The sequence below is a fragment of the Dendrobium catenatum genome, unplaced genomic scaffold (assembly GCF_001605985.2).
Source record: "Dendrobium catenatum unplaced genomic scaffold, ASM160598v2 fragScaff_scaffold_510, whole genome shotgun sequence".
NCBI classification, from domain to species: domain Eukaryota; kingdom Viridiplantae; phylum Streptophyta; class Magnoliopsida; order Asparagales; family Orchidaceae; genus Dendrobium; species Dendrobium catenatum.
In genome coordinates this window covers 393,138-409,281 of record NW_021318972.1, presented here as the reverse complement: position 1 = coordinate 409,281, position 16,144 = coordinate 393,138, and the positions used below count along the sequence as shown (strand labels likewise).

Below are 16,144 nucleotides of genomic sequence, written 5' to 3'. Positions count from 1 at the left end.
GTCCTGGTATCCAGCTTAACTGGACTGTTTCTGCTTTGCTGTCTACCTGTTTTCTGGTCTTGGCAGGTTCAATGGCGATATGAAGATCTCTTGCCTGTGGATTTTTGACGATTGGTTGCTCTTCCTTCTGCTTCCTGCGACTTCAACGAGTTTTGCTGCCTGCTGTTTGATGTCTTATGTTCAATTCCTTTTTCTATACCTTTGCTAGTTGGAAGTTTTGTTTTTATTTTCCACTAGATTTTGTTTTTTGCCAATGGTATAGCTTTTTCTGTCTGCTCCTTTGAGCTGCCTTGTAACTAGAGGTTTTCACCTCTTTTTTACTTTCTTTAATATACGGGCTCTGCCCTTAAAATTCCCCCCAAAAAAAAAATATTTGTATCATTCATTAATTTAGAACTAGTGTTATTGTTAGTAGAGCCTGAGCACATTTACTTTCTATAGACATTGGTTTGTATTATGTGGAACTAAACACATTGGACATTACACTTTATTTAGTTATTCATTTCTTCGGTGTGTTTCATTTATGTGTGCACTAGAACACTTATAATGTTTAAGATTATTTTTGCATATAATGTTTTTCAAGATTTTTTTTAGCCCATTAGGACTTAAAAATAATTTTACTCATAATTAGCTAATAAAATTTAGGCTTAAAAACATAGCAAGATAAGCATGCTAAAAATAAATAGAGAATCATGTATGATCTCATATTTATATTAAATTCTTCCATTCCCTTTTAGGAACCTCCCGACCTACATGTAGAAGAGAATCGCCCGAGCAGTTCTATCACATGGGTGTTTTTCACTTTTATGATAAGACCTATTTTCTTAGCCCTTTAAAAACTTCACATTTGATTTATAGCATACATTCAAAAGCAAATATTGCATTAGAAATAAATTAAAAGAATCAGAAATAATAATCCACCATTCCTACTTAAAATACATTTTAGATTTCCTAGATGTCAACAACACTTCCTAAAAATTAAATAATAATAACAACTCACTTATCTTGCTCTATATTAAGCTCGTATCATGGCTTTAAAATAATTACTGAGTTATAGGCCTATTTCCCAAGCCTGCTTTCCTTTATACTATGTTTGAGTTGCAACTTTGCAGTGAATCATTTTAGTTTTAGGTTTTTATGTTGACCTAAATTAATAAATCCTCACCATCCAAATATATAATCCCACATTTCTTATAAAATTTCAATTTAAATAATAAATTTCTTCTTAAATTATAAATCCCAATGTAGGATAAACTCAGGTTATTTTTGAACTTCTCAAAATCTAGTGTCCTGTACTTTTTTTGTTTGACTTCATAAGAATTAGTCAATGTTGAGTCTCCTCCATTGGATATTCCCAATTATATCCTTTTTTTTTTAAATTAAAGAATATGAATAACAATTTTAATCAAGAGTTTTCTTTACAATACCTCCCTTAAGTTGTAATTAACCATAGTGACTGTACTTATAGAGAATTGAGAACACCGTGTTAAAATAAAATATTTTATTGTTATAAAAAAATGAAAAATATCAAGGAACATTTATGGTCTTTTCAAAACCCATTTTTAATTTTAATGCAATGTTAGAACATCATCATTAATTATTAAGATAATGTGATATTCTATATACTTTATTTCATAGTAGAAAAAAATATATTTTCCTAAAAATTATCCTAGTTCTTAAACACCTTATGGAATATTTTATTCATCATTTCTTATGATATACTATTCTTTGTGATATGTTTGATTACAAGGATGACAATTCAAAAACGTATTTCTATTTTCAAACACTTTCCATAGAATTTCATAGTTATTTCTCAAGATGACATGTCAAAATTTGAAATATGTTTAAATATAGAAAATGTATTTTTCTAAAGATTATTTTTATCTAGAAATCAATTATAGAATGTCATATTAATTTCTCAAGATGGTATGCTACTCAATGGGAGAGCAAGTTGAATTAGTGTGAATATATCTTCCCATAACAATGAACTTAAACTAGCATAAAATTTACTTGAATCAATCATCCATGTTTCAAATTATTCTTTATTACCCTCTATTCATAGTGTTTTATGGGCTATTGGAATGGTTAAACTAGAAAGGTAAAAAATAAAGTGATATACAAAACACACATTAAATGCAATGCAGTATATCCTTGGTATGTGCAATCCTATTATTTGATTAAGGATGGTTAGATTGGATGAGCTCTAGTGGTTAGTCATTCAATGAGCTCAATATAGTTGAGTAAATAAATTATCTTAGGTGAGCTGGTGAGTGAGTGTTAAGATGAAGGGACCTGTGACAACTAGACTTTCTGTTGTTGTTGTTGACGAAATATATATAAGAAGTTAGATTGCATGAGGAAGATAGGTGAGTAAAATGTCATTGTTAGGAGGGAGAGAGATCAAGTTAATTATTCTTCCATGATGACTTGTGGTTCCAATGAGTAGATACTATCTTATAGTTGAGTTTTGCAAACTTGCATAAGAATGATGCTCTAAAGAAAGTGAATGACTAAGTATGGATTCCAATTCTATGGGTTGTGCTCAGTCACAAGCTTCATGAAAAATAATGGATTAACTCCACTGTTGACCTCATTTTTGTATGAGGTCACTTGGACCAATCTTGACCCTAAACCAATTCAATTTCCAAATCAATTCAAACTCTAGGATCCTCCTAGAATCCTGACCTTAGGATCTATTCTAGGTCCTAGGATCCTTCTAGATCTCATACCTTAGGATCTACTCTAGACCTTTAGGACCCTTCTAGAAGTCAGACTTTAGGATCTACCTAGATCATAAGTCAATCCAGATATCTTAACTTTTTCTAAAATATTGTCACCATTCATGTTATATTATTATTATTATTATTATATAATTGAAATAAATAGAAATTAAGGTTATATAAATACAACAATAATATAAGTTTTAAGCTTCGTTTGAGGTAGTTTTTTTGTTAATTTTTAAAGCAACTTTTTAGTTCAATTTTTTTTTTGAATTAAAAAATTTTGTACTAATAAGTAGTAAAAGTAATAATAACAAATTAACCCTTAATCAACAAATTTTATGATGATTGTAAAATATCTAATAAAACCCTATACTTTTTATTATCTAGCAATAATATTTTATTATGAATAAAATAACGAGGGATTGATTTATAATATTTATTTTAAATTCTAAATACCTTTAATAAATATTCAGGACATTTGACTTGTAGTATATTAATGAAGATGGCAACAACGGGTGGATTAGTCAGTATAATGCTCGAGTGAAGAAGAGGCGACGGACATCAGAGAAGCTTTCACGCGGGGAAAAGAACCATCTCGTTGAGATCGGGGTGGGGTTTTGTCAGGAACAGAGCTGTAAAGCTTAGGGGTTGTTTGGCAACCAACAGGACTTATAATTTGTTTCACTCGTTGTTTGTCAACTTATGTGACATGGAGGTGGACGGAGACATTCCAACTACGTTACCCAACCAACAGGACTTTCATTAGTTATATTGTGATAGGGCATTTTATAAAAAGGAGCTCGGATTAAGTTTTAATTAGTTTAAGGAGCGACTCAATGAAAACTTTTAAAAAGGAGCAAATACGAAACTTAATTATCCGATTTAGATTTTATATTGAAATCGGAATTTCATTGTTATGTTTCTACTTTGATTGGGATTTCAAAAGAAACCGGACATTAAATTATGGTTTCTTAAAAAATCAGAATTCCTTAATCCGATTTCTTTAAAAAATAGGATTTTAAATCCTGTTTCTTAAAGAAACCGAATATATATTTTTTATAAATTGTTATATCTTTATATAATAAATTTAGATATAATAAATTTAGAAAATGTTATAATTTTATATTAAAAACTTTTTAAATTTTATATAAACTTATAAACTAATAATTAAATAATAATAACTATCACTATATAACTAACGAATGTCCTGCTGATTTGGTGACATAGGTGGAATGTCGCCGTCCACCTCCAGGTCACATGAGTTGACAAACAACGAGTGAAACAAATTATAAATCATGTTGCTTGCTAAACAGCCCCAAGCTTTACAGCTCGATCAGTTCCCGTCAAAACCCCACCCCGATCTCGGGCTCTCGGCGAGCCTGTCCTTTTCCCCGCGTGAAAGCTTCTCCAACGCCGTCGCCTCTTCTTCGTTCTAGCAGGTACTGATGCCTCTCCACTCTCCTTCTCGCTATACTCTTTCTTCTGCCATGCCTTTCCCGTGCCCTAGGTCTTCTCTGCAAGACCAAGGACGGTAGCACCGCCAGCGGCTTTTTTTTTTTTTTTGGTTCTTTGATTGTTATTATTAACAGAAGCTACACTAGCAAGCGCTACAGTAGCGTCTTCCTCAGCTCCGGCAGCCATCGCGCCGGCAGCAGACCAAACTGGATAAAATTGCCGGGGACTTCCTGCGAGTCTTCCTCTTATTTTAAAATTGGGATTTTTACATACCTAACACTTAAAAGTTCGCTATTTACGTATTAAACATGTAAACTTTTATTTTTACTGTTATACCACCGTAGTACTTACTCCCTCATCAAACCTAGCACTCCGTCTACCCCCGTCAAAGCCAAGTCGCGACTTTTGGCGCGCGGGAAAAATCAGGAAAAGCTCTTGCATTTCCTGTAGCTCTCTCGTCCGACTTCGGTGCAAACATCCTGCCGGAGCTAATATACGAATACATCTCCAAAATTATTTCAAGTTCTGTTTCTCTGGCCAATGCAAACGTAGCATTTGCTCATTTGGTCGTCGTTCCATATTCAGGTAATCCAAAATCATTTCAAGTTCTGTTTCTCATTTGAAGTTATGTTTCTCTGGCCGGTGCAAACATCATTTGCTCATTTGGCTGCCATTTCATACTCAGGCAATCCAAAATCATTTCAAGTTCTGTTTCTCATTTGAAGTTCTGTTTCTCTGCCGTTCCATATTCAGGTAATAGTTTTTTTCAATTTGGTAAAGGATTAATCTTTTAGGTTGACGATTATAGAGAATATTTTATTTGAACTTAATTTTTTTTCAAGTTCTGTTTCTCCGCCCTTCTGTTGCTCCGCCGTTCTGTTTCTCCTGTCATTTTGTTCCCGCTTTTCCTGCTTCTTTTTGCCTATATTTTATCATTTTAATTAAGTTTTTTTCATTAATGACTGGATTCGCAGAAAATGGAATTCAATAATTTGTTATCTATTATCCTTAAATATGGAGGTTATTGGGTTAATGTGAAGGGCCAAAGCAGATTAAAATATGAAGGTGGAGCTCAGAAAACTTTGAGGTTCGAGAAAGCTGATATTAATTTGTTGCTACCAAATTCAAATAGGTAAATGTAGTTAATTAAAGCATATACAAACTACAGCAAACTTAAAAAAATGTCTATGAAATTGTTTTTCCATTTTAAACAAAGTTTCCATTAAACAACAAACATGAAAAGAGACAATGAGAAATTATATCTTGCCTCAAAACTGTACTATATAGGATGAGGATTCATTTTGTTTTCTTAGTGGCATTTTATCAAACAACTTACATACATTAATTATAAATGATGAAAATGCTATAACTTTACGGCTGATTAGGAAGAACTTTAGGAACAAGCAGCAAAACACAAAAAATTAGGAATGATTAGGAAGAGATCCGTTGCTATGGAAAGAAGAATCGAGAGGAGGAAAAGAGAGAGTTCACCTTGCTATGGAAAGAGATCCGTTGCTATGTTTGAGATCCGGAGGCTAGAGCACGTCGGCGGCGTCGACTATGACTGGCGGCCGGAAGGAGAGAGAAGGAAATGGAGTTTCTTGCGAAGAAATAACAATGCGGAAGGTTTGCGGGAGGATTTTCACGATCTGGGAGACGGAATAGTGACGGAATGGTATTTTAGAGAGCAAAGTTGGTTTTCGGTGGTATGAGTGTAAATATGCAAGTTTAAGTGTTATAGGAGTAAATAGCGAACTTTTAAGTGTTAGGTATGTAAAAATCTCTTTAAAATTTTTAATATGTATTGAATCTACTTAAAGAAGATATAATTAGAATATTTTTAATTTATCTGATCTTCATTAAGTCATAATTTGTCACATATATTTAGTTTTAATATAATTTATGATAAAATGCCTGCTCTCATTGCTTATCGCACTAGCAATCCCAATTTGACCATTCCTAACCTAAATTCGCCAACAGAAGACTCTTCTACAAATATCATGAACCCTTCGCGCCTCCCATTACCAAGGACAAAACATTATAAAAGCCGAAGACGACTTTTCTGTCCTGGGGCTACAGATAAAAAGAACTTAATTCCCACGTGCGTGGGGCCCACGACTTTAAAGAAATGTATTTTTTTAAATTTTTTTTTTTTGGGAAATAGGGGCAAATATGTCCCATTTCATTCCAAAAAATAAACAGATGCAAAAGAAAAAAAAATGAAAAACTCCTAATAACTAGGAGGAAAGAAAAAAGAAAATAAATGGAGAAAATTCTATCAAGAACAACCATCAAATAGTCAATAAAAGATGTAAACTAAGCACAAAATACCTAGCAAACATCAACAAAAACTCCTAAACAGGAACTTCAGCTCCAACAGCAAAACAATCATACATAAATAGGCTTCATAGACAAGAACCTGAAGAATAAACTCCCCAAAAAACCCCTGAAAAGGGCTGAGAGTAAAACAAATCCTAATAACAACATCAAGCCTTCCAACCAAACAATAGTTCCAACTTCTTTTGAAATATTGTCATCATTCATATTATATTATTATTATTATATAATTTAAATAAGGCAAATTTATAAAAAAGGAGCAAGTTTTAAATTTAAATTAGCTTATGGAACATGTCAGGAAAAAAAAAAGATCAAATAATAACTTTAATTATTCGATTTTAATAGAAACTAGAACTTCGTTATCCGGTTTCCAATTTCTATTGAAACCAAAACTTTATTATTTCATTCAACCATTTTAATAATAAAAAAAAAACTTCTAAACCTAGGAGTTGAGCTACACAATTTCAGACAGGGAGGAGGAAAAGAGATGAATGGGGAGAGTTCACCTGCAAGAAGGAGATCCGGCGTCTAGGGCAGGTCAGCGGTCTCGACTAGAGCTGAGAGCAGGCGGACGATGAGGGTCTGACGGGAGTAGAAGACAGTGGTATTTTATTCATTTGAACGACGAGCAATAATAACTTTATTTTTATTTTTTCATTTAATCAGTTTTGTAAAGTTGGAGTGGCTGTCCCTTACTCTGAACCTGCCGCGCCTCCACCACCAAGGACAAAAGCATCCTCGTCATTGGGCGGCAGGTAAAACCAATAGTCAATGTACGTGGGGCCCACGACTTTAACATAAATATGGGGGCACAAATCATTGATGTAAAAAAGAATCCTAAAGTTTTTTTTCGTCCTAGCTTGAAATCGGCATTGACGATTTTTTTTTTAAATCGTTAGTTTCATTTTACAGTCAATTCATTGTCAATGCTATTAAATATATTATTCTTACAGTTTTTAAAATAGTTTTGTAGTCTAAAAATTCAAATTTTTGTACAAAAATTATTTTAATAAGCATCAAAAAAGACATCCCAGACGAAGCTTTAATTGCGAAAAACTATTTTAAAAATTGTAAGAATAATATATTTAATAGCATTGACAATGACTTGACTGTACAATGAAACTAACGATTAAAAAAAAAAAGAACTTCAATGCGGGTTTCAAGCTTATACGAAAAAAAAGTTTAGGATTCTTTTTTACATCAATGATTTGTGCCCCATATTTAGGTTAAAGTCGTGGGCCTCACGTACATTGACTATTGGTTTTACCTGACGCCCGATGACGAGGATGCTTTTGTCCTTGGTGCCACTCCAACTCTACAAAAATGATTAAATGAAAAAAAAAAAGTTAGCTCGTCGTTCAAATGAATAAAATACCACTGTCTTAAACTCCCCTCAAAACCTCATCGTCCGCCTGCTCTCAGCTCTAGTCGAGACCGCCGGTTGCCAGCTCTAGTCGAGACCGCCGACCTGCCCTAAACGCCGGATCTCCTTCTTGCAGGTGAACTCTCCCCATTTATCTCTTTTACTCCTCCCTGTTCTTCTCTGCAGCCCAATATGCATACGAAATAAAATGGCAATAGTTATCTCATTCAGAAATAAGATTGAAAAATGCACGAAATTAGTCGATCATTAAAGTTATTAGCAAACTTAAATAAGTTAAAATTCATGTATTCTTGTACTATAATAATCACAATTGTGATCCAAACACAGTAAGTGGTCTGATCCCGTGTTTCCACATGCAACTCATCAGTAACATTTGCAAGAAAATGCATCCAGAAAATAGAACTCCAGCAGACCACATCATCAAGAAAAAAAAAACGTAAAACAGCTCAAGCAAATGTCATCTACATTGATGAGGACATCGGTTTAGTCTAATTACTCTGGCGGACTACTTTTTTTTGGGGAAATTTCTGGCGCACTATTTACTCTGCCAGACACTACTTCTTATTCCCTGACATTTCTGTTATGCTTAGCACAGCTTTTGCATTTCAGTTGTTTCTTTTAATTAAGTATTTTCTTTTAGTAGCTTAGCCTTAATTTTATGAACCTGGAGAAAGGTAGAGACTGTTTTAGTTTTTTCATCATATATTGAATATTACAGAGGCTCTCAAGCCTGTTATTGTTCTATTGTTTTACTTCCCAGATTTCTCCTTTCTATACATTGTAGCCGCTGCATCATACATCATCAATAGTCTTCTCCTCTGGATATGACCTCTTTACAGGTAGGCCCATACAGAACTAGAATAAGTTCAAACATTTTTTTTTCCTTTATGTATAATCTTCAATCTGAATAATGAACCGGCTGCCAACCCTAAATAAAGAAAGGGGTTTACCTGAATAGAATTGGCGGCCAAAAATAAACTGATAGGACATCTGCACTGGCGTCGGTCCAATGGGAAGGAAGGAAGGTGAGCTGCAACGTGAAAGAGATGGAGGCAACACGAGATGAGAGAGTTGTAGGCAATGTGATGCAAGCAAAAAATTGGGAGAGGGCCCTAAATTTTTGCAAGCAAAATAAAAGCTTTCTAGATAATATGAAAAGCATAAAAAGAAGACAAATTAGACAAAATAAACTTTACTTATATAAAATAAAGACTTACAAACATTGACTCTTACAAATGACACAAACAAGACAAACACCTAAAGTTGCATTTCTTTTAGAAGAAGGATACATGTGAGGTGGATACTTGCGGAGAGACGAAAGAGGTTAGAAGCCGAGAAGAAGGGTAGAAAGAACTCGCAAGTCTCCCCAAGAGATAGAAGAAGAAGTGGAACAAGCTCGCAAGCTCTTCCAAGAAAATCACTTAGATTTCCTTCCAAAAATTCACATACATCTTTTTTTTATAACATCCCAAAGCAACTCTATATATAGGCATAAAAGGAGAATACCAACAGCCCAAAACTCTTCATATTATATATTAAATGAGGCAGATGAAAAGCCAATAGTCAACAAAGCATCAAAGCCACGGAAAAGCCCCCAAATAGCCACGGGAAACAGCCCAGCCAGAAACCCGAAGAGGCGGCCGTGGAAACCCAAGAGGCCCGCACGGAACCGAAGCACCAAAGCACGGGAAAGGCCACCCAGCTGCCAACCGAGGAAGCCAAGGAGCCAAGCACGAAAAACAGCCAACATAGGAAATCCAAAAGTCATTTTGGAATCCTAAGGGACAAACTCAGAATTTTAAGAGATAAAATTATAAATAAAAAAGCTACATAAATAAGATAATAAATGAACTAAAACCTAGCTAATAATGAGCTAGCTTTTAGTTCAAAAAATGAACTAAAAATCGGCTCATAATGAGCTAAATCTTAGCTCAAAATTTATTGAGCTAGCAAGTTCAAGGGAAGTCAAAACCAAATTTTTTTTGGTTTGATTTGACCCCCCTTGCCTACATCAGACTCCCCTTCTTGAGGACTCATTTCCCGATGAGTTAACTTTGCTTTCTTTTGAGGAGGCGAAGACAAAGCATCCAACTCTTGAAGCTTAGCTTCATATTTCTTCAGGATCTCTTCTCGTTCTTGCAGAAACTGATCTTGTAAATGTTGCTTCTTCTTCATGTATCTTTCAGTACACAAATGCATTCATGATTGAAGTTTGTACAACTCATACTCTAGTGGATATGTTGATTCTGACGGAATCCATCTATCCATTAAAAGTGGGTCTTCAATTTCTTCTAGTTTGCTTTCTTGAATCTTTTTGTCTTTTTTCCATTTAAATGACTTAAATAAAACTTTGAATCAAAGAAAGACTCAACCTAAAAAAATTATGACTCACAAGACTCACATAACAAGACTTGACTCACAAGACTTACTTGACAAACCAACTTAAAAGCCTAGGACTTCCTAATCTGCTCTGATACCAAAAATGATGTAAGCAAAAATTTGGGAGAGGGCTCCAAATTTTTGCAAGCAAAATAAAAGCTTTCTAGATAATATGAAAAGCATAAAAAGATGACAAATTAGACAAAATAAACTTATATAAAATAAAGACTTACAAACATTGACTCTTACAAACGACACAAACAAGACAAAAACCTAAAGTTACATTTCTTTGAAAAGAAGGATACAGGTGAGGTGGATACTTGCGGAGAGACGAAAGAGGTTAGAAGCCGAGAAGAAGGGTGGAAAGAACTCGTAAGTCTCCCCAAGAGATAGAAGAAGAAGTGGAATAAGCTCGCAAGCTCTTCCAAGAAAATCACTCAAATTTCCTTCCAAAAATTCACATACATCTTTTTTTTTATAACATCCCAAAGCAACTCTATATATAGGCATAAGAGGAGAATACCAACAGCTCAAAACTCTTCATATTCTATATTAAATGAGGGAGATGAAAAGCCAATAGTCAACAAAGCATCAAAGCCACGGAAAAGCCCCCAAACAGCCACGGGAAACAGCCCAGACAGGAACCCGAAGAGGCAGCAGCGGAAACCAAGAGGCTCGCACGGAACCGAGGCGCCAAAGCACGGGATAGGTCACCCAGCAGCTAACTGAGGAAGCCAAGGAGCCAAGCACGGAAAACAACAAACATAGGAAATCCAAAAGCCATTTTGGAATCCTAAGGGACAAACTCAGAATTTTAAGAGATAAAACTATAAATAAAAAAACTTCATAAATAAGATAATAAATGAACTAAAACTTAGCTAATAATGAGCTAACTTTTAGTTCAAAAATGAACTAAAAACCGGCTCATAATAAGCTAAATCTTAGCTCAAAATTTATTGAGCTAGCAAGTTCAAGGGAAGTCAAAACTAATTTTTTTTTTTTTTTTTTTTTTAAGAATTTTTTTTTTTTTTTTTTTTTCCCCCCCCCCCCCCCCCTGCCTACATCACAATGTGAGAGAGCTGCTCTGTTTCCCATGCATGAGAGGATGTTTTCGCGATGTGGTTTTGACTGTAGTAGAATGGAGTGATATTTTAGAAAGCCAAAACATGTTTTAGGTGGTATAACTGTAAATACACAAGCTTAGATGTTAGATAAGTAAATAAGATACTTTTGGGTGTTATGTATGTAAAAACCCCTAATCATTATTGCTATGCCCACTGAGCATTAAAGTGGATTATTATTCAAAGTCCGAAAGTTCTCTCACGTAAAGCTTTTTCTCTTTGAGTTTAATGAGGGGAAAACCTATTTTATTGTTAGAGAAAATATTTTCTCTCCGGTGGTCATTTCGAGTTTCATTCGGTGGCGAAGGAAGCGGGAAAGGAAAGGAAAGAAAAGGCAGGATTAGAAGAGAAGAGTAGGCAAGAAGGTAAGAAATAAAATATACAATACAAACCATTTATTTTAGATTTGGAAGCAAAATCTTAATTCGTTTCTTCTTTTTTTAATCTAACCTAGGTGGCTTGATTCTCCCTCCTGCTTTGTCATGTATGATTTCAACAAATAGTTTTCTATTAAAAATGATATGAAGATCCCATTATCTTGCTTTGGAAGATCATCGGATTGGAAGCCGAGTTGGATTTGTATGCGATGCAGGATGGAATTAGTAGTTCTACATTTATTGGGTGATCGAGGCATTCTTTTGGCTTATATGCGCCCCTCGATCGAGTATGAGTGAAGATCTAGGGCACCAATCGATGGGTTGCCACGGAGCAGGGGAAATAAGTTGGTGGTTTTCTTTCGTCATGTTATAAGCATGAGGTCTTGATTTAGGCATACACCCAAACAAAATTGTGTTCTGATCAAGTCAGTAACAATACTAGAATTGTCATCATGACCGATTCACATAAGTTGTTGGACTATGGCGAACTCATTGGTATACTCGCTCATGAATGAACGTAAATGAAGAACAATCATAAGAAACTCAGTCATTGGTTCAAGATGACAAGCTGTCACTTCACGAAAAGCGGTCGTTATCGGTGGACAAAATACGCCGCAAACATGAATTTTCGCTGGTATAATTCAGTTTCTGGCATATTTCTGTCGAAAAGTTATTCGATGGTATTGCGTAGCAAATTTTGTTCATGCTTTGCAAATTTTGTTCTGTCGAAAAAAAAATCGCCGGTACCGGCGGATAAACACAACCAAGATGTCGTTTACGTGGACAGAATTCCTGTGTTTTATTTGTCGGAATCTCCAACAAAAAAATTCTGTCATAATTGTGAGTGGATCATCCACCGGATAGTTTCGCCCATCAATTGCCGACGGAATTTTTGAGCCGCAAAATTTTCAAAGATCAATTACATTAGTGTTTGAGTATCAAACTAGCAATTTGTTATAAAAATTATTGTTTTTTTTAGAGTTGATTCATATGTCCATACAAGGAAAGCTGCTCGCGATTTAGGAAATCATGCATGAACCGGATCGGCTAGGGAAAAGGGAAAAATATGAGATGTAGGGGGGTTACAAATGTAGGTGTAGGGATATTTTGATAATTTTCCCTCCACCTCATATTCTGCCTTTTTGTCAATAAATTTTGCATTTAACAATAATTAATGGTATGCAGTTAGCCAACAAAAGTATATCTAATACATTCAATTAATTTAGTTCAACTTGTAATGATTTATTTTTGAAATAATTCAAATTTTACATCATAATTTTATTTATCTAAATTCTACATGCATACCAGAATATGATTCATCCAAATATTATCTTCTTTCAGCTTTCCAGCCTAATATTATTTCTTGCTCTTTAACTGCGCCAAAAAATGGCATGGAAGAGGGTGCAAGGAACTGTAAGCATGAAACCAACCCAAACCGACTTGACGTTCATAACTGCCTTGCATTAATTATTAACTATTTTATTACAGCATTTACATACCAGTTAGAGTATTCATTCAACTCCAATCATGTAATGCTTGATATGCCTTGTCCACTATGAAGATGAGGAAGGGTAGGATAAGGCATATTAAGGCTTTTACGGGATTGTGGTAATTTATTTCATGCCATGTGTGTGGATCCATGGTTGGGGTAACCTCCTCAACTTGGCCTAAACTCACCTACGCCAAGTCAACATTAGGATTTGTGGGCGGCCACCGCCGGCTGCTGCTCGAGATGCCTTCTCTATGTTTCTCACCTCTGCCTTTATTCAAGATCTTCTCTCATCCTATTCTTTTCTACACAAAGTCGTCCCTCAAGTGGGTGATTTATGCTGACTCAGACTTGCTTAGTCATATGTCAGTTTCGAACTAATAGGTGACTTATTTAAAAAAAATATTACTATAATAAGTTGTCTGTTAAACGGATGATTTGCTATATTAAATTTTGAAAAAAATAAATAAATAAATGAAGTAGGCCTGCTGTAGTGGTAGAAAGAAAGGTTAAACATGTGGTTTCATTACTTTTGGGTAGGTTTTTCGTCAATATTCTAGCCGGCTTAGCATATCCCTCACTGAATTTGATCCGAAAGTGCTTTTATGATCGTAATTTTTTTCCTTAGATGTTCCGACAGGTTCGGTCTTGATGCTATCATCTATCGTGTTGGCGTGTTTTATGGAGACCCGGAGTAGATGGCATTCACGAATTGCTTGCGGGGTGCAAATAATTTGGATCTGAAAGCTCCTTTCAGCTTTCCAGCCTAGTATTATTTCTTGATCTTTAACTGCTCCAAAAATGGCATGGAAGACGGTGCAAGGAACTGCAAGCATGAAACCAACCTAAACGCTTGATGTTGATGTATAATCTACTTTGAAGACCTAGTTGTTTTTTTTTTAAACTAGTTTTATTACCCATAAAAAAAATTTATTTCTTGGCTTTTAAGTGTAGAAGAGATTAAATTAAATTTTTTACAAGAAAATTAAAAACTAGAGGTACAAATTATAATCATTCCGTCACAATTTTTATTGTATGTAATATATTCATAAAAAAATAGTTACATAATTTATTGATCAATTTTTTGTCAAAATGGATCTTAAAAGTATTTTATTTATTTTGAGATGTGTAATATACATTTTAATTGAAATTTTTTATATGTTGAACTCATTTTAAAGCAAATTTAAGAGTGAAGGATCAGTTTGCATAAGAAAATTAGCATTATTTACATAAAAAATAAGATCTAATAATTTTATAATTTATCATCGAAAAATCACCGGAAAATTGTTTGTTAGAAAATTGCGTAGGTAATTGATGTTTTTTCTTGTAGAGTTTAGGCTAGGCCCTCATTTAATAATTTCTGACTCTGCCATTGTAATATAAATATTTTAATAATAAAATTAGTTTTTAAAAATAACAACTATGTCTTCAAGGTAGATTATACGTCAACGTCATGCAGTTTTAGGTAGGTTTGGCCTGTTCTACCTACTTCCATGGTTTTTTTGGCACTCTGACTTCACCGCCGCTTCAGAAAGCAGCTCTCGCCTCTCGCGGCACAAAGGCTATCCTAGTCGTCGCCCTTGCCTCGTCCAGCTGTTGCGTCCGCCGTCCAGCCCTCGTCCAGCTGTTGCGTCCGCCGTCCAGCCCTCGTCCAGCTGTTGCGTCCGCCGTCCAGCCCTCGTCCAGCTGTTGCGTCCGCCGTCCAGCCCTCGTCCAGCTGTTGCGTCCGCCGTCCAGCCCTCGTCAAAAGAGAGAGATTTGAGGAAGTCAAATTAAAGGATCGGCTTTCAAATATCCAAAGAGGAAAATATAACACGCCGCCGTTAGTGGGGAGTTTTTCTTTTCATTTGGTATCCGGAAGCGACGACAAGAAGATGTGTATGTATTATATGAGAGATATCTGCCAAATTGTAAAGTCTACAGGCGTTGATATGTCTCGCAGTATGATTGGCAATTCTGTGGGGTTGTGTCGGTGCAGAGGTTGCTTCTATTCGGAGGTGTGGTGCCCGGCAATTTACTTACTGCAATTTCTGTGATGTAATAATAAGGGCACTTGCCTACGGACATTCAATTTGATTATACTAAATTTGATTGATTTATATTCTATAATGAGTTGCCACATTAGAACTTCCTGCTTTTCTAGTCATTTATTTGACATGTCGTATTTGGATTGACCTGGAATTCGATTTAGGCTCTTTAGCGTTGTCCAAAAATTCTATTTACTTCAATTAAATAAAAAATTTATAGATATAGAGAAACCTAACGGTCCAATAAGCAAGTAAGCTAGACTCGCGACGGGTTTTTTCAGGCATACACATATTAAAAACTTCTCTTCTTGTTAGGCCAATTCCCCGCCTGCGGGTCCTGGCAGAGTCCCGCCTGGCGCTATGAGGTGCCGAATCTGTCAAGGGATGTTTATGCCAATCTCTAGATAAAACCTATTTTCTTAAGCCAAAAAAGATTTTTAATCTGCTACATACAAATTTGCATTTAATCGAGTCAATAGCAATGCATCGCATAGTGAAAATTTAAAAGAGTCTAATATTTAATTGCATTTATTTAGACATTGAAAACCCAACATAAGTCTAAGGGGTGAATTAGGATCCGCTCTAGATGTCGCCCCAACTCTTCAAACTTTTCTAATAAACGTCCCTACCACTCTACAAAAAGACCGGACTCATATTTTAAATCGTTTAGGTGGTTTAGCTGGCTCCCCAATCCAGGCCGGGGTAAGACCAGATCCGCATTGCACTAGCTAGGTTCGGGGCACTAACTTTTAGTTCCCAATTTAGACTTAGGTTCTGAGGCTGGCTCGGGCCATAAGACCTCAACTTCTGGGATTTGAATCCCACTTTCTAATAAAATTGACCACATAACTA

General features: G+C 35.2%; 1 long non-coding RNA gene across 4 annotated transcripts; it reads left to right on the top strand.

Annotated features, from left to right (window-relative positions):
* Positions 1-3,062: 3,062 nt before the first annotated feature.
* On the top strand, positions 3,063-14,213 carry LOC110115368. Of its 4 annotated transcripts, none has more exons than XR_003700621.1 (5): positions 3,063-4,162; positions 4,547-4,763; positions 4,864-4,931; positions 5,153-8,738; positions 13,118-14,213. It is a non-coding gene; the product is annotated as an uncharacterized LOC110115368 (long non-coding RNA). The 4 variants fall into 4 exon arrangements; XR_003700622.1 differs by having other exon boundaries at positions 3,072-4,162; positions 8,684-8,738; XR_003700620.1 differs by having other exon boundaries at positions 3,072-4,162; positions 8,660-8,738.
* Positions 14,214-16,144: the final 1,931 nt, after the last annotated feature.